Source organism: Pseudorca crassidens, chromosome 11 (assembly GCF_039906515.1).
Source record: "Pseudorca crassidens isolate mPseCra1 chromosome 11, mPseCra1.hap1, whole genome shotgun sequence".
Lineage (NCBI taxonomy): Eukaryota > Metazoa > Chordata > Mammalia > Artiodactyla > Delphinidae > Pseudorca > Pseudorca crassidens.
The window spans coordinates 55,689,271-55,715,573 of record NC_090306.1 but is presented as its reverse complement, the minus strand read 5'-3'; the positions used below and the strand labels follow the sequence as shown (position 1 = coordinate 55,715,573).

Below are 26,303 nucleotides of genomic sequence, written 5' to 3'. Positions count from 1 at the left end.
ACGGGAGAACCACACATCTTCTGTCCTATGGTTTGCTACAGAATGCTATGTCATCAGTCAGTGGTAACAAGAGACATTAACTGAACACCTACTTTGCTGTAGGTACTCTGCTCAGCACTGGAGTTGAGGTGAAGATTTCCCATCTTCAAGGAGCTCACAGACCATGAATTTAATGAGTACCTGCACAATAGTATTGTTTCCTCTTAATTACCATAACTCAAGAGGATGATAAAAGAGAAGGTCACATGAATGTGTGAAACGGTAAGAAACTCTTTATGTCTCTTTATGCTTGGTGGATTGTAATAAGGCCCACATTAGCAGGGTCCAAATGTTATCAGCTGGTTATTAATCCCATTGTTATATCATTTGTTGTTTCTTGTCTTGGTGAAAAGTACTGCTCAGAACCAACCATCACCTGTGCTTTTCTGCTATGTGCATTGTGTAGTAATTTTATAAGTGAACATGAAAGGGTGATGGTGGATGGGGAAGCATGGGTATTGGGAGTTGAAGTATCTATGTTACAATCCCAGTTCTGCTATTTGCTAACTCTGTGACTTTATACAGATTTCTTAATTTCTCCCTATCTTCATCTGTAAAGGTAGAGATAATATCTCTTCATAGTGATTTTAAAAAAGGATCAAATTAGATAACAGATAAGGAATATATTGAACCAAACCCAGGCACCATTGCCCTAGGAGGAGAGACAGGACATAATAGTGCCATTTTGGAATTGGGTCACAACCACGAGCTGGGATTTTTTTAGAGGGCTGACATTCAGCTGATGGGCACTGGTTCTGCTAGGATTGTCGCTTATAGCTGGGGTCCATTTTGATCTGTTGGTGTTTGCACTAGACTGGCTATAAAATATTCTCAATTTCACTCTTGCCTTGCAGGAAGCTCTTTCAAGGATAAAACTACTTGTTAGTCTGTTGACTCTAGAGCGGTTGAAAACAACCTTACAGAGGTCAGAGCTCCCTTTTTATAATAATTCCCTTTATTATTCTAAAATAATTTTTTTTATTATTCTGTACAAGAAATATAGAAAAATTAAGGAGGAAAAGTACAAATGGATACTCGAATAAACCTAGTGTTAGGGTGAGTAATAACAGTATATGTGTTTACATATAATAATAAAAAGAAAACTAATCTTAATTTAAGTAAGGGGAAATGTCAAGAAGATATACAGAGTCGAAGTGCAGAAAATGAAGTCCAATACTCTTACAAATGAGCTGGGTTCTGTTTATAAGTATAATATCAAAATGATTCCCAATTTATGACAAGGATTAGGATAATAACACTATCTTACTAGACGTGTATTCAGTCTCTAGGATTTTAAAAATCCTTGGAGGCTGTATTTTGTTTCTTCTTCTTTTTTTTTTTTTTCCGGTACGCGGGCCTCTCACTGTTGCGGCCTCTCCCATTGCGGAGCACAGGCTCCCGACGCGCAGGCTCAGCGGCCATGGCTCACGGGCCCAGCCGCTCCACGGCATGCGGGATCCTCCCGGACCGGGGCACGAACCCGCGTCCCCTGCATCGGCAGGCGGACTCTCAACCACTGCGCCACCAGGGAAGCCCCGAGGCTGTATTTTTTGATGGATGGTGCAGAATAGAAGGTTTGGGAAAGGGAACTATAGTTCAAGAGGTTGTTGAGAAGTTGTGTGGTGGTACACCTCTGGGGACAAGGTCAGAGTCAGACTGAAAAACATCAAACACCCCCCGCCCAAATTAGCAAGTACTTCCAAAACATAATTTTCACAACATAGATTTCTTATTATATTGCCTCCAAATTTTTGAATATGAAATATTATAAACCAGCCCTTTTTTTAATGGACCTCAATCTGATCTCTATGTTTTGCGTGTCTCTGCTCATATAATGTTTGAATGTTAAATTCATTAAAAATACATCTCAGATATCTTTTATTACAATTTTTGGTGACATCTACAGATGTAGACTGAAACAGGTTTGTTGTATGGGCTGTTGAAGACCTTGAACAGCATTGTGATTGGTGACACGACTTCTCAAAACGACAAACAACACTTACTAACCTTCTGAACCAAACAAAGGACCTTCTTCCTTTGATTTAGATGGTCTGTTGCTTTGCTGGAAAGTCAGTGTCTATTAAAACTGTTCAAAAATTCTCTATATAAAGTAGCATTAGGTTCCAGGCTGAGATAATTATAAACAAATTACTCACTTATTTGACTATTTGCTGGGATATTTAAAAGCTGTACAAAGCTCAGCTTCTTCATTGAGCAGACTGTCCCCTGCCCTGGGAGACCTCTAGCATGCCTGCTTCATCAACTGCTAGAAGTATACCCTAATCATTGTGAAAACAAAAAATACCTCCACAGATTTCCAAAATGCCCTCTAGGGGGAGGTACCACCTCTGTTGAGAATCAATGATCCAGATCTGTGAACTTGGAAGTATGAGGATGGCCGTTCTCATGTAGCCTCTGAACACATACTTTCCCCTTTGTTTCTGTGTTGCATTATCCAGGCAATCCTATGTGATATCTCCAATTTTAATGACAAATGAACTATAGAATAATTAAAATATTTCTTAAGGTAACACTTGGCTAGAAGTCCAATTTGGTTGGACCCTGTTTTTAGTCTTTCTGTATAACACACAGGATGTGGTCCAGTGAGGGAGGTGCTTCACAAGTTATAGATCAGAACATGAGCATTAGTAGAGACGGGTGAGGGCTGTAGACCTCTTGATGCTGGGATTTGCCTTTTTCATCTCTTCATCAACTAGGACAATGCCTGGCCTGTGACAGCTGCCACTGTTCCTTTCTGTTGGGTCCGTGTTGAACGCGGTATGCTGCCACACCTGTTGCAATGCAAGGCAGAGGAAATAGGGACAGTGTCAGAGCTTGGCATCACACTCATCCGTTAGGAAGGATGGTCATTTGTGGAAACTGTACCTGAGGGGCACACCAGGCTCAGTCTTAATCCTGGAGCTCGTGAGCCCAGGGGATGTGTGAGGTGGGTGGGAAGGGAGAGGAGTGAGAAAGCACAGTTCAAGATGAGGTTCTAAAGGCTGTGGTGTGGGGCAGAGTAACCAAGAGTCTTGGGACAACACCTAGGCAAGCAGGAAAGCTACACTGCTGGTTCACATCCCCTATAGCCGGGCTGAGACCCTGGGGTGAGACTCTTGGTCCTCCTGAGAGGGCCTTCAGGAACACAGTACAGCACAGGGGCTCTGGAGCCAGCTTGGAGTTTAGGATCATGTCCCAGGTCTCAGGGAAGTAAGCAGGGCAACCGGCTGGACATTTCAAAACAGAGTCAAAGGAAGAGTCCCAGTTCGATAGCCTGAAGGGGAGCGTGAGATCGCCTGAAGAATTGGGGTGGGATGAGTTGTGCTGGGGGACGTTGTGGACGACCAGGGGCCATGGTCTCAGGTCTCAGGTATGATTGATGGCAAACGTGAGTTTAGGAGCAATATGGTGGGACAGAGTCTGCCACCGGGCCCTGTGAGTGGAGCAAGGCATGTTGAGATACTTTCCAATGAAAGAGAACCTGAGGGTGTCCTGGAAAGTAGGGTCAGGCTGGTCTCAGCTTGGAAAGACTGGATGAGGCAGAAGGAAGGGAAACTAACTGGGTGGGTGGTAGAAGTGAGGTGAGGTAGGCAGCATCATTTTTCAAGTGTACATTTGAATGAGGTGATGTATTTTGACGTTATAATGTACTGTGAGGTGCGTGAATTATGGTTAGTTTTAACTATATAAGTAAATCACAGGAACTTACTAAGAAAGGCTTAATTCTTAGTGCCCCAACCAGAGGGCAAGCAGACCAAAATTTCCAGGTTAATTTTCAGTCACTAAATGTTGGGGAAAGGTCTAAAGTCTTCCAGATGGAATGTAACTTGAAGTGGGAAGCAGGAAGGAGGGAGAAGTGTGTGCCATTTCTCACCTTGACTTTACATCTGTTATTAGTTTCTTATTTCCCTGAGATACTAGCCTTGCCTCCACAAAAAACGATCCCTTCTCCCTTCCCGTAGCAAAAAGAAGGCAGTACTATAAATGTGAGGCTTTTTTGTTTCTAAACCTATCAATAGGATTGATTTTATTTGAGCATCAGTTATCTTAAGTTTCAAGATTGTCTTATCCTGAGCCAAGCAGCGACTGCTTATGTAGAAACAAAGATCACATCACCGCTTAATGATGACATTAAACGGGGTGCAATGACAACACATTTCACTCTAAACAGGAATCTCAGCGTTAATAGTTTTCATGTTATTGAAACCTCAAAACTTTTTAGCCACACGGCCTTGTATTATGGATCCTTGGTCCACATTACTCCTGAGCTGGATCCAGTGGGAACAACAAGTAGTTATTTCAACCTAACATTTTGTGTAGATCAAAACAAAGAATCAAAGAGAATCGTTTAAAACAACAGACAGCAAATAAAGTAGAAGAAATTTGAGACAAGATATCTGTCTCAGGGTCTAGTAAGCTGTGCTGATTCAAGAAAAATATCTTCACACCTTTGTTGGTCCATTCGTGGGTCAGATTTAGAAGCAGTAAATTTAAGTTCTGGGGTGTCTACAAAGCAAAGATGAGATTTCTCACCGTCATCCTTCAGAGTCATCAAATAGCTATGGACAAGGATCTATGACAAGATGCTGGGAACCTAATAAAATAGCTGCTAAGGGCCAGATCACGGCACCTGGATGATAACTAGTGAAACATTGTTGCCACCCTGTAAGTATCAGTCCTTGCTGTTTCCCAAGTCCTTTTTTCGTAATTTTAAAGTTAGGTTAACCTACAGGAGCAAGTAAGCCTTCCCTGCTTAATAAGAACCATGACTGGCCCTACGGTGAAAAGATCCTGACCATGTTGGATAAATTAAGCCTATCATTGCTATTTTGCAAGTAGACGGCATTCTCTTCTCCTTACCTAGAACACCGTCTTCACACCCTCCACTGATCTAAACAGCATGCCTCAGGCCTAGTGAAAGTCATTCATCATCCTAGAGCCTGACACTCACTGAAGCTCCCTACAGTCCTGAGAGTCTCAGCTACATAATTCAACCTGTGTTTCTTTGGGGTTTTCTTCCTTTCTTTCTTTTTCTTGATGCATGGTATTGCTTCCAGTGTTAATCCTGCCTCTTCCACCAGAGCACTTCACTTATTCCCTTAAGGCAAGTTTCATGTGGTAAGCATCTTTTGCCTTCCACTGGTACAGAAATGAGTTACTATTTTTGGCAAAACGAGTTTAAGACTTACAAAGCACTTTCCTGTATATTTTTCTTTAATCCTCATGATAATTCAGTGAGATGATACTATCATTATCATCATTTTATAGACGAGGAAACAGACTCACACAGGTCAAATTACTGGCCTGGGATCACACCCTTAGGGAATGGTGAGACTAGAATTGAACTCAGTACTCTGGATTCTAAATCGTTGGCAATTTCCACTCTGTAGATGGCCCCTTCCTAACAGGGTGCTCAGTGGACCTAGAATTTTCTTATAGAATAATTCTGTTATACAAGGGTGGGCAGGGGCCTGTTTATGATTCTTGTGGTTTACAAGATGGAATTTAGTTTGTGAATATTCAAACATTTTAAAGGTTCATGCTTGTAAGAACTTTAAATGCATCGATACTGTGGGAAGAGATTGATGTGAATTTCACTTCCATAACTGCCTGGAGCCATGTAGCTTTATACCTATATGTAGATATGTACTGTATATGTTCAGTTCTTCTTCTTTTTTTTTTTTTTACTAATTAAATAACTTAATTTTGAAATTAAAAATTTCATATGGTTGATCACCTTCACTCATTTAACCCATCCCCAAACCCCCTTATCCTCTGGTAACCTCCAATATGTTCTCTGTATCTATAAGTTTGTTTTTGTTTTATTTATTTTTTGTTTTGTTGTTTAGATTCCACATATGAGTGAAATCACGTGGTATTTTTTTCTGTCTCCACCTGACTTAGTTCACTTAGCATAATACCTTCAAGTTTCATCCATGTTGTCACAAACGGCAGGATTTCATTCTTTTTTTATGGCTGAGCAGCATTCCATTGAATATCTTTATCCATTCATCCATCGATGGACACACAGGTTGTTTCCATATCTTGGCTACTATAAATATGCCACAGTGAACATAGGAGTGCACATATCTTTTTGAATTAAGTATTTTTGTGTTCTTCGGATAGATACTAAGAAGTGTAATAGCTGGGTCATATGGTAGTTCTATTCTTAAATTTTTGAGGAATCATCATACTGTTTTTCCATAGTGACTAAACAAATTTATGGTCCCACCAACAGAGTACAAGGCCTCCCTTTTCTCCACATCTGCCCCAACATTTGTTATTCCTTGTCTTTTCATAATAACCATTCTAACAATTGTCAGGGGATATGTCTTTTGATTTGCATTTCCCTAATAATTAGTGATGTTGAGCATATTTTCTTGTGCCTATTGACCATCTGTATGTCTTCTTTGGAAAATTATCTATTTAGATCCTCTGCCCATTTTTAAATCGGGTTGTTTTATTGTTGTTGAGTTGTATGAGCTCTTGGTATATTTTGGGTATTAACACTTTATCAGATATATGATTTGTAAATATCTTTTCCCATTCAGTAGGTTGCCTTTTTGTTTTGATGATGGTTTGTTTCACCGTGTAGAAGTTTTTAGTTTAAGTCCTGTTTGTTTATTTTTGCTTTTGTTTCCCTTTGGAGTCAGATCCTCAAAACTATCACTAACACCAATGTCAATGAGATTACCACCTCTGTGTTCTTCTAGGAATTTTATGGTTTCAGGTCTTACAGTCAAGTCTTTAATCCATTTTGAGTTAATTTTTGCGTATGATGTAAGATAGTAGTCTAGTTTCATTCTTCTGCATGTGGCTGTCCAGTTTCCCCAGTGCTATTTATTGAAGAGATTATCCTTTCTCCATTGTGTATTTGTTGCCCCTTTATTGTAAATTAATTGTCCATATGTTTGTGGGTTTATTTCAGGGCTCTCAATTCTGCTCCATTGATCTGTGGGTCTGTTTTTGTGCTAACAGCATACCGTTTGGATTACTATAGCTTTGTGTAGTATAGTTTGAAATCAGGGAGCATGAGACCTCCAGCTTTGTTTTCCTTTTTCAAGATTGTTTTGGCTATTCAAGATCTTTTGTGGTTCTATACAAATTTTAGAATTATTTTTTCTAGTTCTTTGAAATATGCCATTCAAATTTTGACAGGGTTTGCATTAAGTCTGTAGATTGTTTTGGGCAATATAAACATTTTAACAATATTAATTATTCCAAACCAGGAACAAGGAATAGCTTTCCATTTATTTGTGTCTTTTTCAATTTCAAGTTTAGTTCTTTATTCCACATTAAATTTCTTTTTTAAGTATGGTGTGAGGCAAAAAAATGTCATTTTTCCATTTGGAAGGCCAGTTGTTCCAACACTATTTGATGAGTAATCCATCACTTTCATTGATCATCAGTACCATTTCTACACTCATCAAGTTTCCATGTAGGTTTTTGATTATGGACTTCTTATTTTGATCCATTAGTTTGTCTATCCCTGTGCTAATAACTTTATAGCTCCTTAATATTTTAGGGAAAATTCCTTAGTCTTAAAAATCATTGTGACTCTTCTTGGCTTTTTGTGCTTCTAGGCCCTTAACCAGTTTGTTAAGTTTCACAAAAAATCCTTTTGGATGTTGATTATAATCACATTGAATTTATATATGTACTATACCCATAGTAGAGAAAATTCAAAAGCAGAAAGAACAAAGTCTCACAATATTAGCACCCTAACACCATCACTCATGGATACATATATATTCATACATGTGCTTATTGTGTATTTCCCACTAGAATGTTTCCTCCCTGAGAACCAGGACTTTGCATGGCTTGTATTGCAGCAATACTGTTGCCTGGAAAAGTGCCCAGCACGTAGTAGATACTCACTCATTTGTAGAATAAATAAATAAATAAATAAATGTAGGTGCATTTTCTTATCATCTTTTTTTTCATTACTGCATCTTTAAGTAGTTTTAAAACCTTTAACAGAGGAATTCGATTTTTTTTTCCATGTAGATTTGTGAAGAATAAGACATTATTCTAAGAAGACATATTTCCCATAATATGTTGCACAGACATTAGACCAGCAGGATGCTATGGGAAAAGAGAGCTCAGCGGGCAAACATGTTTGAGAAATGCCTCGTGCAATACTTGTCTCTTAGAGTCACCATGTATATCAGAATATTAAAGGTTCTAAGAAGTTCTGTAGTCATAAAGCTAGTTCAATTATTTTCCAGAAATGATCTGCCCCCCTCCCATCTTTTAAAAATGCCAAACCCCTTATTATGTCAAATGCAAATGCTGTTCTAAAAAGCAAATCTACTATATCTGGGAAAGCGTAGAACTGGAAAATATTAGAAAATGTAAAATGATTTAAATATCTTCTCCTATACAATTGAACACTTACTATAGTAATGCTATACGGCATAGAAAAGATGAGTGGATGGGACTGGCACATCCCTTGAGAAGACTTCAACTTTAATAACTTTTCCCCTGCAAGTATTAGATAAAGTGGAAATGATTAGTTGCCATAAACTTCCAAATTTTTGCTAGTTCATAGAAGTAAAATGTAGTCAGGGAAATACATTTACAAATGTCAATTTCATTAATTTTATGACTGAAGGAGAATAAACTTGTAAACACTGTCCTGTATTTGTGTGTCTATGCTATTATACTAGTGCTGGCATGGCAGCCAAGCTACCTCTGTGCTACAGCCCTTTTTAGTCACTCTTTGATTCTTTGGCTCCCAGAGGAGGAAAATTACTTAAATAATTGAATATTATATACTGTGACAACTGTATTTTCCAGATTTTAGTGACAGGTGGTATTTCCTGTCCCGGACCAAACACTAGATTTATAAAATTTCTTCACTATAACCATTCTGCAATTGATTTTACATCGAATAACTGTAGTTTACTAGGACTTTTTTTTTTTTTTTTTTTTGCGGTACACGTGCCCCTCACTGTTGTGGCCTCTCCCGCCGCGGAGCACAGGCTCCGGACGTGCAGGCTCGGCGGCCATGGCTCACGGGCCCAGCCGCTCCGCGGACACGTGGGACACCCCTGGACCGGGGCATGAACCTGCGTTCCCTGCATTGGCAGGCGGACTCTCAACCACTGCGCCACCAGGGAAGCCCAAGACTTTCTTGAGAGTCAGTGTGGGCACTGTTCTTACATCAGGAGAGTAGACATAAACTGGGACTGTCCCCCGCAAGTCAGGCATGCAGTCGTCCTAATTAAATAAGACTCATTTCAAATGACTCCTTTAGTGTAGGATGACTGATTGTAACTATCCTACTTTTGAGGGCTTTAAAGCATATATTTTTATTATAATTGATGCAGTCATTTAAAAAATTACCCGCGGGCTTCCCTGGTGGCGCAGTGGTTGACAGTCTGCCTGCCGATGCAGGGAACGCGGGTTCGTGCCCCGGTCTGGGAAGATCCCACATGCCGTGGAGCGGCTGGGCCCGTGAGCCATGGCCGCTGAGCCTGCGCGTCCGGAGCCTGTGCTCCGCAACGGGAGAGGCCACAGCAGTGAGAGGCCCGCGTACCGCAAAAAAAAAAAAAAAATTACCCACAATTTTATGATTCCATCATAAAATCAAGAGTGTGAGGGAGTTGTAAGTGATAAATATCAGTCTTACCAGGCATCAGAAAATGCAGGACCTCTTTTTATAAAGCATCATAACACTGTACTTTAAAAAGAACTGTAGGACCCTGAATATAGACAAAGCCAGTGTGTTTCTTTTTGTTTGCAACTCTTTTAAAATAAAATTTATGTATCATAGCTTTGAAAAAATGCCGTGGATATGTCAGCTACCCTGGAGGTGACTGCATTGGCATTGGTAACACATCTTCAATTTCTGTTTGGGGAGCGGGGGTGGCTCTTTCCAAGGGGAAACCTTAAGGATAAAGCAGTGGTGATATTTTTACATTTTTTCAAATAATAAAGTATGATTTTGTATGCTATTTAGAATTAATAATTTATCTTTTGGGAACCTCTTTTCGACATCTCGTTAGAAGATAGTAACAAAATAATCCCCGCAATTGGTGTTTTATGAGTAGAGTCATCTTCTTGCTGTAGATATTTGATCCAGTTGGTCTGTAAAGGTATAACCTGGGAGTGCTTAAACTGAAGTCTTATGTATACATAACACAATTATAAGCATAGCCAGATACAGATACAGGATACACGTGGTATAGATACACAGTTATATATTCTACTTCTGAGGAGTTTCTCAGGAAGACAGTTTGCTTATTTCAGAAATAAGTTAATCAGCTGTGAGGCCTTAGTAGTAAAATAATCAGGTCACATAGCCAGGAGCACATTGATAGATGATAGATAGGTAGATAGATGGATAGATAGATGCAGGTATGGGTATAACCAGAGTATATAGCATATTTCAAATGTAAATAGAGATACAGATGATACAAATATAGGTATATGCAAATAGAGACATAGACACAAATATAAGTTATATAGCTTATTCTTTCCTATTTGAATGAAAGTAATTTAACGAATGCACATTAATAACAGCAAATCCTTACTTTCATCTTGATTTATTTTTCCAAAATATATTTTGGCTGTTATATAAATGAAACTGAAGGAATGGCTAAGATTCACATTAAGATTACAGACTTCTTCCATTACATGCTAATTTGAGTTGTAAGTTTAGAGAATAACTGATTTGGAAGACTACTCAACGGCTTGTGCCCTGCTGGCTCCCCAGCCTGGAGTGTTCTTGCCACAAATTTCCAAGGCACAATGTTAGTCTCATCTACTCAGAGAGGCCTTCTTGAGCACTCTGACCAGGAGAGTGGACCAACCCCGAACTCTAATACTCTGCTTTGTTTTATTCTCTTACATTTGTCATTCCTCCTCCCTTCCTTCCTTCCTTCTTTCCTTTCTTCCCTCTTTCTTCTTTTTCCACTGTCTTTGTCTCTAAGGGGCTGGAACTTCATTTACATTATAGTGTTTTCAGCGCCTAGAATATTGCCTGGCACAGAGTAGGTATTCAAAATATCTTTGTTACAAGGGTAAATGGATAAATGAATTAAAGTTCACCCAGTGTAACTCACCAGATAATGAGAATTTTGTGATCCTCCAATACGAAGAGGAAACCACAGTTTTTTGAACTCCAACCATATTGCAGGCACTGTGCTGGGAACTGCTGGAATATCATTCAACAAAATCATACGTGTGAAATGGAACTGTTCTCATGTTTCTTTAACTGAATTTAATTTCTATCTGGGGCCCTTATTTTGTTGGGCAGCGGGAACTTTATCTTCATCTATTTGGAATTCCATGCCCCTTTCTTTGGGGTTGTGCCTACATTTCCAAGATTGACATGTGTGAGTGCGGAAACCAGGTTCTGGTGTTATCAGCTCTCCGTGCTGGGATCTGACGAAGCATCCTTTTTTCTGTGTGGTCCTTGTCTTTTGTCCAGTCAGGTCCGTTCAGGTGTGACCCTCTCAGCTAATTCCTGACAATCTGAGCACGTGGCCAGGCTGAGATGTGGGAAACTCTGCTTCCTTGCTTCTTTCAGCTACCTGAGACCACTGTCCTTCATCTGAGAAGAGAAGGACGATGCAGATGGCACTCAAGGGAACGTTTAGGAAACAAGCAGAGGAAAAGGTGCTCCATTAGATCCTTAGAAATGATCAAGAGATATGAGGACAGAATGGCATCATGGGAACCAAAGAAAGAGAGGATTTTGTAAAAGTGAAAGTGGTCAACAGCATCAGACACCAAGAAAAATCAGTTGAAATGGTGAAAAAGAGGCCCTAGGATCATGTCTATGCGGTGCCCAAACAATGATTGAAAAAAGAGAGAGTGAAAAGAAACATTAGCTAATACATGGTAAAACACGGACAAAACATTTGTTTGGACTCTTTTTCCTTATGGAAAAGTTTTGCCGTTATTCTATACAAATACAATGAATGAATGCTGGTCAAAGGTGACTTTTCAGTCATAAGATCGCTGACTACGGTGCTGTTCACTGGCTCTGTCTCCTCAGCCTTTAATTTAACTAACTTGGCATACTTGAAAACTATTTTGTATTCCATCCTTAGATTTGTGCTGTTTCTTAAATGCCAGTGACCTTTTGATATGGTCAGTTGCTCATTTTCTTTCCGCCCGCCCCCCAAAGAGAAAGGTTTTGTAGAGGCATTATACAGAACAGCTGCTTGAAACATGCATAGGCCAGTTTACATTAGGCTGTTTTTTCTAGAGAAAGTCATAGTTTAAACAAATGGTTGTGTCTATTTTAATCATTTTTGCCCTCTTTTGAAGTGTTTTTTCAAGCATAAGTTTTTTTTTTTAGAATAGAGTTTTGCATTATAAATTAGTCTGCTCTGTCATGTCCCTTTTAAACACAGCTGTTACTACAATGTAAACAGAGTTTTTAAAATGTAGATAAACAGCTATAAGAGGAAGAGTTTCAGGTGTTTTTAACACATGGTCAGTTTTTGCTTACTTGAATTCTGTGGTTTGAAAGTTGAATTCAAAATACACTTTTGATTTCACAGATGTCAGGCTATTCAATACAGCTGTTCACGGATGCCCTAAAAGGCATCTTAATTTCACAGTCATTACAATTTGATAGTATCATAGTTTTGAAGTCATACTGGTAGTAAACGTAAGATGAATATGGAAATTTTATCATGGTACACTACATAGTACCCTTTTGAGGCATAAAAGTGGAATGGAAAAAATATCTAGTGGCCCAAAGCTAAAATATGAAAGGATTTTGTGTGACCAACCCAACAATGTGAAATGTATAGTAAATTTTAGTACCTTGGAAGGAATGATAGTCTTAGTAAAAGAGTCCTTATTCTTCAGTGGAATGATCTTATACCTATAGTCTAAGAATTTGTGCCTAAGTCTACACCTTGAAATGTGAAAAATTAGGCACTGTTTGAACATAAAGCTGATCTAAGTTTATTATTTAACAAATTTCAAAAAAATGGACCTGGGTACAGCAATGAGTCTAATATTTCCCGAACACCAAACTAGGTCTTCTAGGTACACAAGAAACACAAGCATTTGAAACTGAGAGAGCATTAGAACTAGAACATTTCAATGATTTTTGGCGGTATGGTGACAATATATTTGAAATCAATACTTCCATGAAATATCTGGAAATCTACTATCAAAATACTCTAATGGATGTTTATGGATATCATTGTATAAATTATTATCCCAAACTCCTCGATTCATTGTTTATCTGTAATAACATGACATATTACTTGAGTGATAAATTTAGGGACCACAATATTTTAGATGATTATTTGGAAAATGTTCTCCCAGGCAATGTCACATAAAGTAAAAATTAGAGTAAATTAAATTATATCTAAAATGTAGTCTAGTTAGAAAGTGGCATTCATTTGAACGTCCAAGAAAAACATACACAATTTCTACCCATATTGTTCCCAAACCACCATGTCTGAGTTATGGATCTTAGGGAGGAAGCCATGTTACTAAACCTAGTTACTCTGTGTTTGCTTGGAAAAATAGTTAAGTGATTATTTAGCTATATCACACAACCCAACATGACCTCATTTTCAACAAAAAATCATCTGATTTGATCCACAGCCTTCTGCAGTACTGCATAATTAGACACCTTATCCATCAAGGTGCAAGGAAACCCTGGTAAAGAGTAAAACAAGAATTTTCATGTGTTAAGTTATACAGTAGAGGGAGTCCCGTGAATATAATACATACATACTGATATTGCCAAAGAAAAGTCAATTAAAAATTATATGCACTCTAAGAGTTACAAAACTCGAAACGTGCTGTGTAATTCAGGTCAAATAGCCCTTGAGTACAGGTATTCATGAAAATTAGGCTTCATTTATTAGAGTTTTCATCTCTAAGAGCTTTTAAGACTTTTCCTAAGTGAATTTTGGAACTGATCTAAAAAGTATAAACAACATTTTTTCTTCATCAGAATGTTCCGAACATGTTTGTATGTATGAACACACATATTGTGTATTTATAAGTAGTGCCATGTTTGGAATCTTAAATTTTCCCCTAAAATTTGATCAAATACCTGATCCTTTAATGTTTTTACCTCCAGTGTACATAATTGTGTTTCAAGGTAAATTGAATTGACTCCCTTAAATAAGAGAGAACTTGGATTTCTTCCAAAACGCCACCTCTTATTTTTATTCTCTGTGATGGCTGTCCCTTATACCTCCCTAGTCATATAAGTGAAGGTTAAGACCAAGATGTTTTGCCAAATCTTTTCCCTTTAGTTCTCTGTTTTGTTCAGCCTCACACTGCACAATTGACATGGAGAATCTTGCCAAATACAAGTAACAGTAACTCTATAGACTACATTAATTATGGTCCCTAAAGAACTTTGAATAGTGCTTAGAAACTAGTGATCAAGGAAAGCTGTTAATATCTTCATAGGCTCTTCATTTACTTGTTTATATTTTAAAAAACATGCTCCTCTGGGGTTTATTTTGCCTATTACTATAGCCCATTGATAGAATTAGTATAAAATATGTAGTCAAATGTTATTTTATAAGCATAATACAAAAGGACCCACCCAACATATAAGTCATTTCTTTACTAGTTAAGAAGAAAGAACTAGTGAGATGTTGAAAAATTTAGGCAAAGTGTTAAATCGCTGCTGAAAATGTAGACTCCTGAGTGGATAGTTAACTATTCTACTGGAGAAGCTATCTTACTGGTGGACTTTCCTGTTTCTTTTAAATATTCTTAATATGACCCTGGAAAGGGCTCTCCTTAGGTCAAACGTTGAAATGTAAAGTGATGAAGAGATGATTGAGTTGACTATTATGAAACTTTCACTCTTCATTACTTTAGCATAACACAGCCTAATGCCAATATAATCTTTTCTACCAGATATGAAGGGTACGTACGGAATGATGAAAAGAAAATGATTTCGTTTACTATCTTAATCATATTTTCTTTTTTGATTTCTTTATTGTTAATTTCCTTTATTCCAACAACAACAAAAAAAGTCTGTACGAAGTAGAGAGGAGTAATTTATAAGTATGGTGCTAGCCATTGCCACTTTTGTAAAGGAAGCCCAAGGAACTCTAGGGAATGTAATCCGGTAAGTGTTTTATACCTTATCACTTCCCTACATTTTTGACCAGCTTCCTCTTGCCCTGGTCCCTTTCCTAAATGCCCCATGGTCCTCCCTTTTCACTTTCTCCAGTAGCTTTGTCCAAGATTACCTAGTGACCTTGCTAGCCTTTCCTCTAATTCTTTTTTGCTCCTCAGTCAATACATTTCTTGGAGATTTATCAGATAGTCCTATCTCCTTGAGGGAAAATGCTGGGTTCCCACTGGAGGCTTTGTGGCACTGAATAAATTCCATGACAGTGGCAGTGTCCTGGTCAAAGGATGAAATAATTTACACGCTCACCAAATAAAGCACAAATGTCCCTTGGGTACAACCCCAGCTCAAAAAGTTTTCCTGCCCCATGCACCGCACCATTTCCACTGAGCAGCCAAGTATTTAAAATTATATATATAATGTTTTATTAAAGTTTCTAACCATCAGTTGTGGTTTTAAATGACAGAAAAATCAAATTCAATCTTGCATGCACGATAAGAGAAATTTATTGGTTCAGATAATTGAAAAGCCTGGGAGTAGGTCTGGCTTCAAGTGTGACCTGATTTAGTGACTGAAGTGATGTCATTGGGATCTTTGAGTCTTAGTTTTGCCTTTTCTCTGTTAGCTTCAGTCTCCAGAGCTTCAAGCTCCATATTCACTGATACAAATTGAGAGGAAAACTCAGTACTTCCTTGCGGTTCCCACTGAAATCCCAGAATTCATTGTTATTAGATCAATTTGAGACAAATCTGTGAACCCATAGCTGTAGTTAGGGAGAAGCAGTTCCATTGATAGACAATGCCTGGGTCACAAGTTCCAGTCCTGGGGTGGGGAATAGAGACCATCCAATCACATCGTCTGAGAGTAGAAGACAGGTGGTTCCCCAAAGCAAGTTCTGGTACTGTTTCCAAGAAAGAGAGATAAAAAAAAAAAGAAAAGAAAAGAAAAGAAAGGGAGATGAACACTGGGCAGTATTATCTTCTCAACTCTAGGCAAAGACACAGAATGTCCTGACCTGTTCTCAAGGTGGGCTTTCATTTGGCTCCAGGAAAAATGAGGCCATGTTCAAGGAACATAAAAATCAGGTGTGAACATCCAAATGGACACTAAAATATCTAATTCAATAGTAGGTTATTTTAAATATTTAAGCAATATTTGTGTCCTAGATCAGTTCCTTCTCTTTAATTTCCCATCTTTGTAAGGAAAACCACCTCCTCGTAGTGTTCCAGGCCCAAATGGTCCAGGGATGGGACCAGGGTGGGTGAGGAGAGTGAAGGGAGGCACTTGCCCGAGATGCCAAATTTAAAGAGTCCTAGGGGGCTTCCCTGGTGGCGCAGTGGTTAAGAATCCACCTGTCAATGCGGGGGACACGGGTTTGAGCCCTGGTCCAGGAAGATCCCACATGCTGCAGGGCAACTAAGCCCATGCGCCACAACTACTGAACCTGCGCTCTAGGGCCCGTGTGCCACAACTACTGAGCCCACGCACTGCAACTACTCAAGCCTGCATGCCTAGAGCCCATGCTCCACAGCAAGAGAAGCCACCACAATGAGAAAACGCGCAGACCCAACGAAGAGTAGCCCCCGCTCCCCACAGCTAGAGAAAGCTAGTGTGCAGAACGAAGACCCAACGCAGCCAAAAATAAATAAATTAATAAACAGATGTAAGAAAACTCAGTGTAGTAGGCTAAAAATTAGCCCCCCTGCCCTGCCCCCACCAAATCCACGTCTAATCTCTGGAACCTATGAATGGCAACGACTTTGCAGATATGATTAAGTTAAGGATCATGAGATGGGGATATTATCTGGGGTTGTCTGGGTGAGCCCTAAATGTAATTAATTATAGATGTCCTTACAAGAGAGAGGCAGAGGGAGATTTTACACAGGAAGAAGAAGTGAGGGTAGTGTGACTACATGGTAGAGATGGAAGTGATGCAGCCACAAACCAAGGAATGCTCACAGCCACCAGAAGCTGGAAGAGGCAAGGAATGGATTATCCCCTAGAGCCTCCGGAGGGACTGTGGTCCTGCAGACACCTTGATTTCAGACTTCCGGCCTCCACAATCGTGATAGAATAAATGTCTGTTGTTTTAAGCCACTAAATGTATAGTACTTCGTTACAGCAGCCACAAGAAAAGAATGCACTCTGTGATCGAGATAAATATTTTAATGAAATATTTCTTTTTAAACATCAAAATTAATGCAAAAAAATCCATGGTAAACAAAATATGAAAACTTTAAACAAATATGGGCTATCTTTGGAGTAATCCTTACTTCTTTTGCTCCCTTACTCCCTACAGCCAATCATATGATTACTCCTGTGGTCTGTGCCACTGTAATCTCTCTTGACTTGCTGTTTTGCTCATCTTTCCATGGAGGCCACTTTTCCGGCTCAAATGCCCATGATATCTCACTGTCATGATGTCAACAAACAGTAATCTGCTTTGCCTGTCTCTGCTTTCTCCTCCTTTCTAATCCATCCTCATTCCAGATAGATTTTTCCTAAAACATATATTTGGTCATGTCCTTCTATTTTTTAAAAAATCTTTAATGGGTTATCAAAGCCCTTGGAAACCAGCTTTCCAGTCTCATCTAACACGTTTCCTTTCCACATAGCCTTAGTTACCCAAATACACGCTGCTCTTTTCTAGCCGGCTATCTTTGTTCATGCGCTTTTCTTATATTTCTCATCTATTTATGTTTTATAGACACTGTGGCATAAGCCTTAAAATTAAGGTCCAATATTATGTGCTGTCCTGACATTTGGTAAAATTGGAAGGACTTCAAATGGTCCAACTGCAAATTCCCTTTCCCACCCTGCTTCTGCAGCTAAGGTCTCATAGGCGAACAACCCTCCTCATTAGGGGGATCACGTATAGCTCCTGTTTATCCCCAAGTAGCAGTTTTCAGATCCCTACCAGCCTGCAGGATTATTCAAACAAGCCAATTGTATTCTCCTGTGGAATAGGGGATACCCCACCCTCTTGATACTACAAAGACTGCTTCCCACAGGCTCTGCTTTTCTCTGTTTCTAAATGCAGCCCCTGGCATGCAGTGTCCCCCTCCCCCAGGTGGTGAGTAGCTGTGATTAATGAACTGCTATCCATGTCATCTGTCCAGTGTTGGGTGTTGTGTTGGGTGTTGTGTGTTCAGCCATCCCCATAACCCTAGGGCAGGAATCCCTCCCTCACCAATGAGGTGAATTGGAGGTGATTAAAACAGAGATTCCTGTCCAGATCCCAATATACCATTTACTATCTTTGTGACTTAAGGAAAATGAAAAGAACGGGAGAATCATTTTAAAATTTAACAAATTATGAGCATTACTACCTCATTTTAAAGTTTAAAAAAAGGCTGCCAAGGACCAGCTTCAAGGTTCAAAGTACTGGGACTTTGTAACCCCATAGCGGGGGTGACATAACGGTCAGAAGTTCAGGCTCTGGAGTCAATTTTCCTGGGTTCAAATTGTGGCTCTACCTCTTACTAGCTGTGCAATCCTGGTCAGGTTTCTTAATCTTCCTAAGCTCTAGTTTCCTCAAGAATCGGGACAATGATTATATCTACTTTCAGTGTTGTTGTATTGTCCGCATAAAGGAGATAATCTATGGAAAAGCCCTGTCACAGTGCCTAGCACATAAGTGCTTAGTAGATATTAGTTTTTATTATTATTCATATTATAGCATGAGCCAGGGCAATAGATGTACGTTTGGCTCTGCTACTGAGATCATAATTTAGTTTCAAACAAGGAAGCCTCAAGAGGCTCCTGGAGTCCTTGATCCTACAGTTTCATGTCTGCCATTTTATATATGTTGTCTTTGGAACAAAAGTGACTTTTCTAAGAATTCTATCACACAGACTGCAGGGTTCAGGTTGCCCTGGATAGAATGCCACCCTATTGATTGAGCCCTCACCTTTCACGCTCTTTGATGCTATTGGAAGAGACTATCCTCAAGTTAATCCTAAGGATTATCCAGGTGATCATTCCAGCCCTTTTATCGGGGCTCCCTGCTTGACACCTTGCAAATGTATTTGGGCAAGTGATGTGCAGGGGCGAGGGGCGGGGAACAGTTTACATTCACACAGCAGCATATGTCTTTCTCCCACATGATTTTCTCCCATACAGGGAGTAGAATAGTATGCTTTACATACTAGTCAGATTTCTGTGTGTTGTATTTTGCCAAGTGCCAGACACTCTAGGTAAATGAGATTATATTCCGTGTTTTGCAAAGTCATTTCGAATTAAACAACTTTGATTCGGATTTCTCAGACTGCATCCCAGAACACTGTCTGGTTAAACATGTTTTTGTTTCCTTTTAGTCTCTGGGTGTCGTTCCATAAATATTGCTTTTTAACTAATCTTTCTTCAGGATTCCATTACTGTCCCCAACAGCACTGGGGTTTACAACAGCCTTGGAGTTCATCTCACCTTATAGCCTGGGATAAATAAAAGTTCTGAAAAAACAAGTAGGAAGATGGTTGATATCATCCATTCATCATGAAGGAGGGAACATTGCCTGAGAGCTTCCATCTCCCAGATTTAGTTTCAGATCCTGGTGTTGCTAGCGATCTGTTTGGTTTTGGTTCTTTTGAACTTTTGTTGTTCTTGTTGTTTTGTTTTGTTTTGTTTGCGGTACGCGGGCCTCTCCCTGCTGTGGCCTCTCCCGTCGCGGAGCACAGGCTCCGGACGCGCAGGCTCAGCGGCCATGGCTCACGAGCGCAGCCGCTCCGCGGCATGTGGGATTTTCCCGGACTGGGGCACGAACCCGCGTCCCCTGCATCGGCAGGCGGACTCTCAACCACTGCGCCACCAGGGAAGCCCTCTTTTGAACTTTTAATTTCTGCTTTGGCAAACCCTCCATGGCACTTCTGGCTTCCTCTCTTTTTCTTTCCTCCATAAAAAAAAAAATCCCAAAGAAACAGACTTGGATGGTGGGTGACCCAGGTACTGTATGGATGGTTGTTAGTTGTGGTGGGGCAAGGAAGGGGCAGAAAGGGAAGAAAAGTGTTGTCAGGAATAAGGAAAATATAATGGGTGTAATTGTTCCCTTCCTATTTCACTTCTGTGTAATATTTTGAATTTTTATTTTTAAATTTAAAACAATTTTAATTAAAAAAATTTTTAAATTTTCAATTAAATAATTTTAATTAAAAATTTCTAATTAAATTTATTTATTGAAGTATATTTGATTTACAATGTTGTGTTAGTGTACAGCAGAGTGATACGGTTATATGCAGTATATATACATATATATTTTTTCATATTTTTTCACTGTGATTTATTACATGATATTGAATATAATTCCTTGTGCTATACAGTAGAACCTTGTTGTCTATCAATTTTGTATATAGTAGTTTGTATCTGCTAATCCCAAACCGTTTTTTCTGAAATTAATTAATTAATTAATTTATTTATTTTTGGCTGCATTGGGTCTTTGTAGCTGTGTGCCGGCTTTCTCTAGTTGCAGCGAGTGGGGGCTACTCTTTGCTGTGGTGCGCGGGCTTCTCATTGCAGTGGCTTCTCTTGTTGCGGAGCACAGGCTCTAGGCATGTGGGCTTCAGTAGTTGTGGCCCGTGGGCTTTAAAGCACAGGCTCAGCAGTTGTGGCGCATGGGGTTAGTTGCTCCACGGCATGTGGGATCTTCCTGGACCAGGGCTCGAACCCGCGTCCCCTGCATGGCAGGCGGATTCTTAACCACTGTGCCACCAGGGAAGCCCCAAACCCTTTTTTTAAGTTAATTATTCTTTATACAGCAGGTTCTTATTACTTATCTATTTTATACATATTAGTGTATATATGTCCAACCCCATCTCCCAATTCATCCCACCACCATCACCCCCCGCCCCCCTGCTTTCCCTCTTTGGTGTCCATATATCTGTTCTCTACACTGTGTCTCTATTTCTGCCTAGCAAACGGGTTCATCTGTACCATTTTTCTAGATTCCATATATATGCGTTAATATACGATATTTGTTTTTCTCTTTCTGACTTACTTCACTCTGTATGACAGTCTCTTGGTCCATTCACGTTGCTACAAATGACGCAATTTTGTTCCTTTTTATGGCTGAGTAATATTCCATTGTATATATGTACCACATCTTCTTTATCCATTCGTCTGTCAATGGGCATTTAGGTTGCTTCCAGGACATGGCTATTGTAAATGGTGCTGCAATGAACGTTGAGGTGATTGTGTCTTTTTGAATTATGGTTTTCTGTGGGTATATGCCCAGTAGTGGGATTGCTGGGTCATATGGCAATTCTATTTTAGTTTTTCAAGGAACCTCCATACTGTTCTCCATAATGGCTGTATCAATTTACATTCTCACCAACAGGGCAAGAGGGTTCCCTTTTCTCCACACCCTCTCCAGCATTTGTTGTTTGCAGATTTTCGGATGATGCCCATTCTAACTGGTGTGAGGTGATACACACTTTGCAGTTTTGATTTGCGTTTCTGTAATGATTAGTGATGTTGAGCATCTTTTCATGTGCCTCTTGGCCATCTGTATGTCTTCTTTAGAGAAATGTCAATTTAGACCTGCCCCATGTTGAATTGGATTGTTTGCTTTTTTAATATTGAGCTGCATGAGCTGTTTATATATTTTGAAGATTAATCCTTTGTCTGTTGATTTGCTTGCAAATATTTTCTCCCATTCTGAGGGTTGTCTTTTTGCCTTATCATTTCCTTTGCTGTTCAAAAGCTTTGAAGTATCATTAAGTCCCATTTGTTTATTTTTCTTTTTATTTCCACTATGCTAGGTGGTGGGTCAAAAAAAGATCTTGCTGTGATTTATGTCAAAGAGTGTTCTTCCTATGTTTTCCACTAAGATTTTATAGTGTCCAGTCTTACATTTAGGTCTTTAATCCATTTTGAGTTTATTTTTGTGTATGGTCTTAGGGAGTGTTCTAATTTCATTCATTTATGTGTAGCTGTCCAGTTTTCCCAGCCCCACTTATTGAAGAGACTGTATTTTCTCCATTGTATGCCTTGCCTCCATTGTCATAGATTAGTTGACCATAGGTGCGTGGGTTTATCTCTGGGCTTTCTATCCTGTTCCATTGATCTATATTTCTGTTTTTGTGCCAGTACCATATTGTCTTGATTACTGTAGCTTTGTAGTATAGTCTGAAGTCAGGGAGCCTGATTCCTACAGCTCCATTTTTTTCCCTCAAGATTGCTTTGGCTATTCTGGGTCTTTTGTGTCTCCATACAACTTTTAAGATTTTTGTGCTCTAGTTCTGTAAAAAATGCCACTAGTGATTTGATAGGGGTTGCATTGAATCTGTAGATTGCTTTGGGTGGTATAGTCATTTTCACAATATTTATCCTACCAAGCTAAGAACATGGTATACCTCTCCATCTGTTTGTGCCATCTTTGATTTTTTTCATCAGTATCTTATAGTTTTCTGAGTACAGGTCTTTTACCTCCTTAGGTAGGTTTATTCCTAGGTATTTTATTCTTTTTGTTGCACTGGTGAATGAGATTGTTTCCTTAATTTCTCTTTCAGATTTTTCATCGTTAGTGTATAGCAATGCAAGGGATTTCTGTGCATTAGTTTTGTATCCTGCAACTTTACCAAATTCATTGATAGCTCTAGTAGTTTTCTGGTGGCATCCTTAGGATTATCTCTGTATAGTATCATGTCATCTGCAAACAGTGACAGTTTTACTTCTTCTTTTCCAAATTGTATTCCTTTTAATTCTTTTTCTTCTGTGATTGCTGTGGCTAGGACTTCCAAAACTATGTTGAATAATAGTGGCAAGAGAGGACATCCTTGTCTTGTTCCTGATCTTAGAGGAAATGCTTTCAGTTTTTCACCATTGAGAATGATGTTTGCTGTGGGTTGGTCATATATGGCCTTTATATTTCATTGAGGTAGGTTCCCTCTATGCCCACTTTCTGGAGAGTTTTTATCATAAATCGGTGTTGAATGTTGTCAAAAGATTTTTCTGCGTCTATTGCGATGATCATATGGTTTTTATTCTTCAATTTGTTAATATGGTGTATCATATTGATTGATTTATGTATATTGAAGAATCTTTGCATCCCTGTGATAAAACCCACTTGATCGTGGTGTATGATCCTTTTAGTGTGTTGTTGGATTCTGTTTGCTAGTATTTTGTTGAGGATTTTTTGTATCTATATTCATCAGTGATATTGGTCTGTAATTTACTTCTTTTTTTGGTAGTATCTTAGTCTGGTTTTGGTATCAGGGTGATGGTGACCTTGTAGAATGAGCTTGAGAGTGTTCGTTCCACTGCAATTTTTTGGAAGAGTTTGAGAGGGATGTGTGTTAGCTCTTCTCTAAATGTTTGATAGAATTCACCTGTGAAGCCATCTGGTCCCAAACTTTTGTTTGTTGGAAGATTTTTAATAACAGATTCAATTGCATTACTTGTGATTGGTCTGTTCATATTTTCTTTTTCATCCCGGTTCAGTCTTGGAAGGTTATACCTTTCCAAGAATTTGTCCATTTCTTCCAGGTTGTCCATTTTATTGGCATAGAGTTGCTTATAGTAGTCTCTTATGATGCTTTGTATCTCTGCAGTGTCCATTGTAACCTCTCCTTTTTCATTTCTAATTTTATTGATTTGAGTGTTCTCCCTTTTTTTCTTCATGAGTCTGGCTAATGGTTTGTCAATTTTGTTTATCTTTTCAAAGAATCAACTTGTAGTTTTATTGATTTTTCTATTGTTTTCTTTGTTTCTTTCATTTATTTCTGCTCTGATCTTTATGACTTCTTTCCTTCTACTAACTTTGGGTTTTGTTTGTTCTTCTTGCTCTAGTTCCTTTAGGTGTAAGGTTAGATTGTTTGTTTACGATTTTTCTTGTTTTTTGAGGTAGGATTGTATTGGTATAAACTTCCCTCTGAGAACTGCTTTTGCTGCATCCCATAGGTTTTGGATCGTCGTGTTTTCATTGTCATTTGTCTCTAGGTATTTTTTGATTTCCTCTTTGATTTCTTCAGTTATCTCTTGGTTATTTAGTAACGTATTGTGTGGCCTCCATGTGTTTGTGTTTTTTAAGTTTTTTCACCTGTAATTGATTTCTAACCTCATAGCATTGTGGTCAGAAAAATGCTTGATATGATTTCAATTTTATTAAATTTACCGAGGCTTGATTTGTGACCCAAGTTGTGATCTCTCCTTGAGAATGTCCTGTGTGCACTTGAGAAGAAAGTGTAATCTGCTGTTTTCAGATGGAATGTTCTATAAATATCAATTAAATCTATGTGGTCTATTGTGTCACTTAAAGCTTGTGTTTCCTTATTAATTTTGTGTCTGAATGATCTTTCCATTGGTGTAAGTGAGGTGTTAAAGTCCCCCACTATTATTGTGTTACTGTCAATTTCCTCTCTTATAGATGTTAGCATTTGCCTTATGTATTGAGGCACTCCTATGTTGGGTGCATATATATTTATAATTGTTATATCTTCTTCTTGGATTGATCCCTTGATCATTATGTAGTGTCCTTCCTTGTCTCTTGTAACAGTCTTTATTTTAAAGTCTATTTTATCTGATATGAGTATTGCTACTCTAGCTTTCTTTTGATTTCCATTTGCATGTAATACCTTTTTCTATCCCCTCACTTTCACTCTGTATGTGTCCCAGGTCTGAAGTGGGTCTCTTGTAGACAGCATATATATGGGTCTTGTTTTTGTATCCATTCAGCGAACCTGTGTCTTTTGGCTGGACCATTTAACACATTCACTTTTAAGGTAATTATTGATGTGTGTGTTCCTATTACCATTTTCTTAATTGTTTTGGGTTTGTGTTTGTAGGTCCTTTTCTACTCTTGTGTTTCCCACTTAGAGAAGTTCCTTTCACTTTGTTGTAGAGCTGGTTTGGTGGTGCTGAATTCTCTTAGCTGTTGCTTGTCTGTAAAGCTTTTGATTTCTCCATTGAATCTGAATGAGATCCTTGCTGGGTAGAGTAATCTTGGTTGTAGGTTCTTCCCTTTCATCACTTTAAATATATCATTCCACTCCCTCTGGCTTGTAGAGTTTCTGCTGAGAAATCAGCTGTTAACCTATGGGAGTTCCCTTGTATGTTATTTGTTGTTTTTCCCTTACTGCTTTTAGTAACTTTTCTTTGGCTTTAATTTTTGTCAATTTGATTACTATGTGTCTTGGCGTGTTTCTCCTTGGGTTTTTCCTGCCTGGGACTCTCTGTGCTTCCTGGATTTGGGTGGCTATTTCCTTTCTCATGTTAGGGTCGTTTTCAACTGTAATCTCTTCAAATATTTTCTCAGGTTCTTTCTCTCTCTCTTCTCCTTCTGGGACCCCTATTATGCGAATGCTGGTGCATTTTATGTTGTCCCAGAGGTCTCTTAGGCTGTCTTCCTTCTTTTCATTCTTTTCTCTTTATTCTATCCTGCAGCAGGGAATTCCTCCATTCTGTCTTCCAGGTCACTTAGCCATTCTTCTGCCTCAGTTATTCTGCTGTTGTTTCCGTCTAGTGTATTTTTTACTTCAGTTATTGTATTGTTTGTCTCTGATTATTTGTTCTTTAATTCTTCTAGGTGTTTGTTCTTTATTTTTCTAGTTCTTTGTTAAACATTTATTGCATCTTCTCTATCTTTGCCTCCATTCTCTTTCTGAGGTTCTGGATCATCTTCCCTATCATATTAAGAATTCTTTTTCTGGAAAATTGCCTATCTCCATTTCATTTAGTTGTTTTGCTGGGGTTTTATCTTGTTCCTTCATCTGGTACATAGTCCTCTGCCTTTTCATGTTGTCTGTTTCTGTGAATGTGGTCTTTGTTCCACAGGCTGCAAGACTGTAGTTCTTCTTGCTTCTGCTGTCTGCCCTCTGGTGGATGAGGCTATCTAAGCAGCTTGTGCAAGCTTCCTGATGGGAGGGACTGGTCGTGGGTAGAGCTGGGTGTTGCTCTGGTAGGCAGAGCTCCTAAAACTTTAATCCACGTGTTTACTTATAGGTGGGGCTGAGTTCCCTCCCTGTTTGTTGTTTGGCCTGAGGCAACCCAGCACAGGAGCCCACAGGCTCCTTGGTGGGGCTAATGGTGGACTCTGGGAGGACTCATGCCAAGTACTTCCCAGAACTTCTGCTGCCAGTGTCCTCATCCCTGCAGTGAGCCACAGCCACCTTCGCCTCTGCAGGAGACCCACCAAAACTAGCAGGTAGGTCTGGTTCAGTCTCCTATGGGGTCACTGCTTCTTGTCCCT

General features: G+C 39.1%; 1 long non-coding RNA gene across 4 annotated transcripts in view; it reads left to right on the top strand.

Moving 5' to 3' along the window:
• The window catches only part of LOC137202165 (uncharacterized), a 274,436-nt gene that overhangs the window by 115,785 nt on the left and 132,348 nt on the right, over positions 1-26,303 (top strand). For 3 of the 4 annotated variants that reach the window (XR_010932477.1, XR_010932474.1, XR_010932475.1), the window contains exon 4: positions 103-261. The exons of the other annotated variant lie outside the window; for it this stretch is intronic. This is a non-coding gene — a long non-coding RNA (uncharacterized lncRNA). The remainder of the gene's footprint in view (positions 1-102; positions 262-26,303) is intronic. 4 annotated transcript variants of the gene reach the window in all.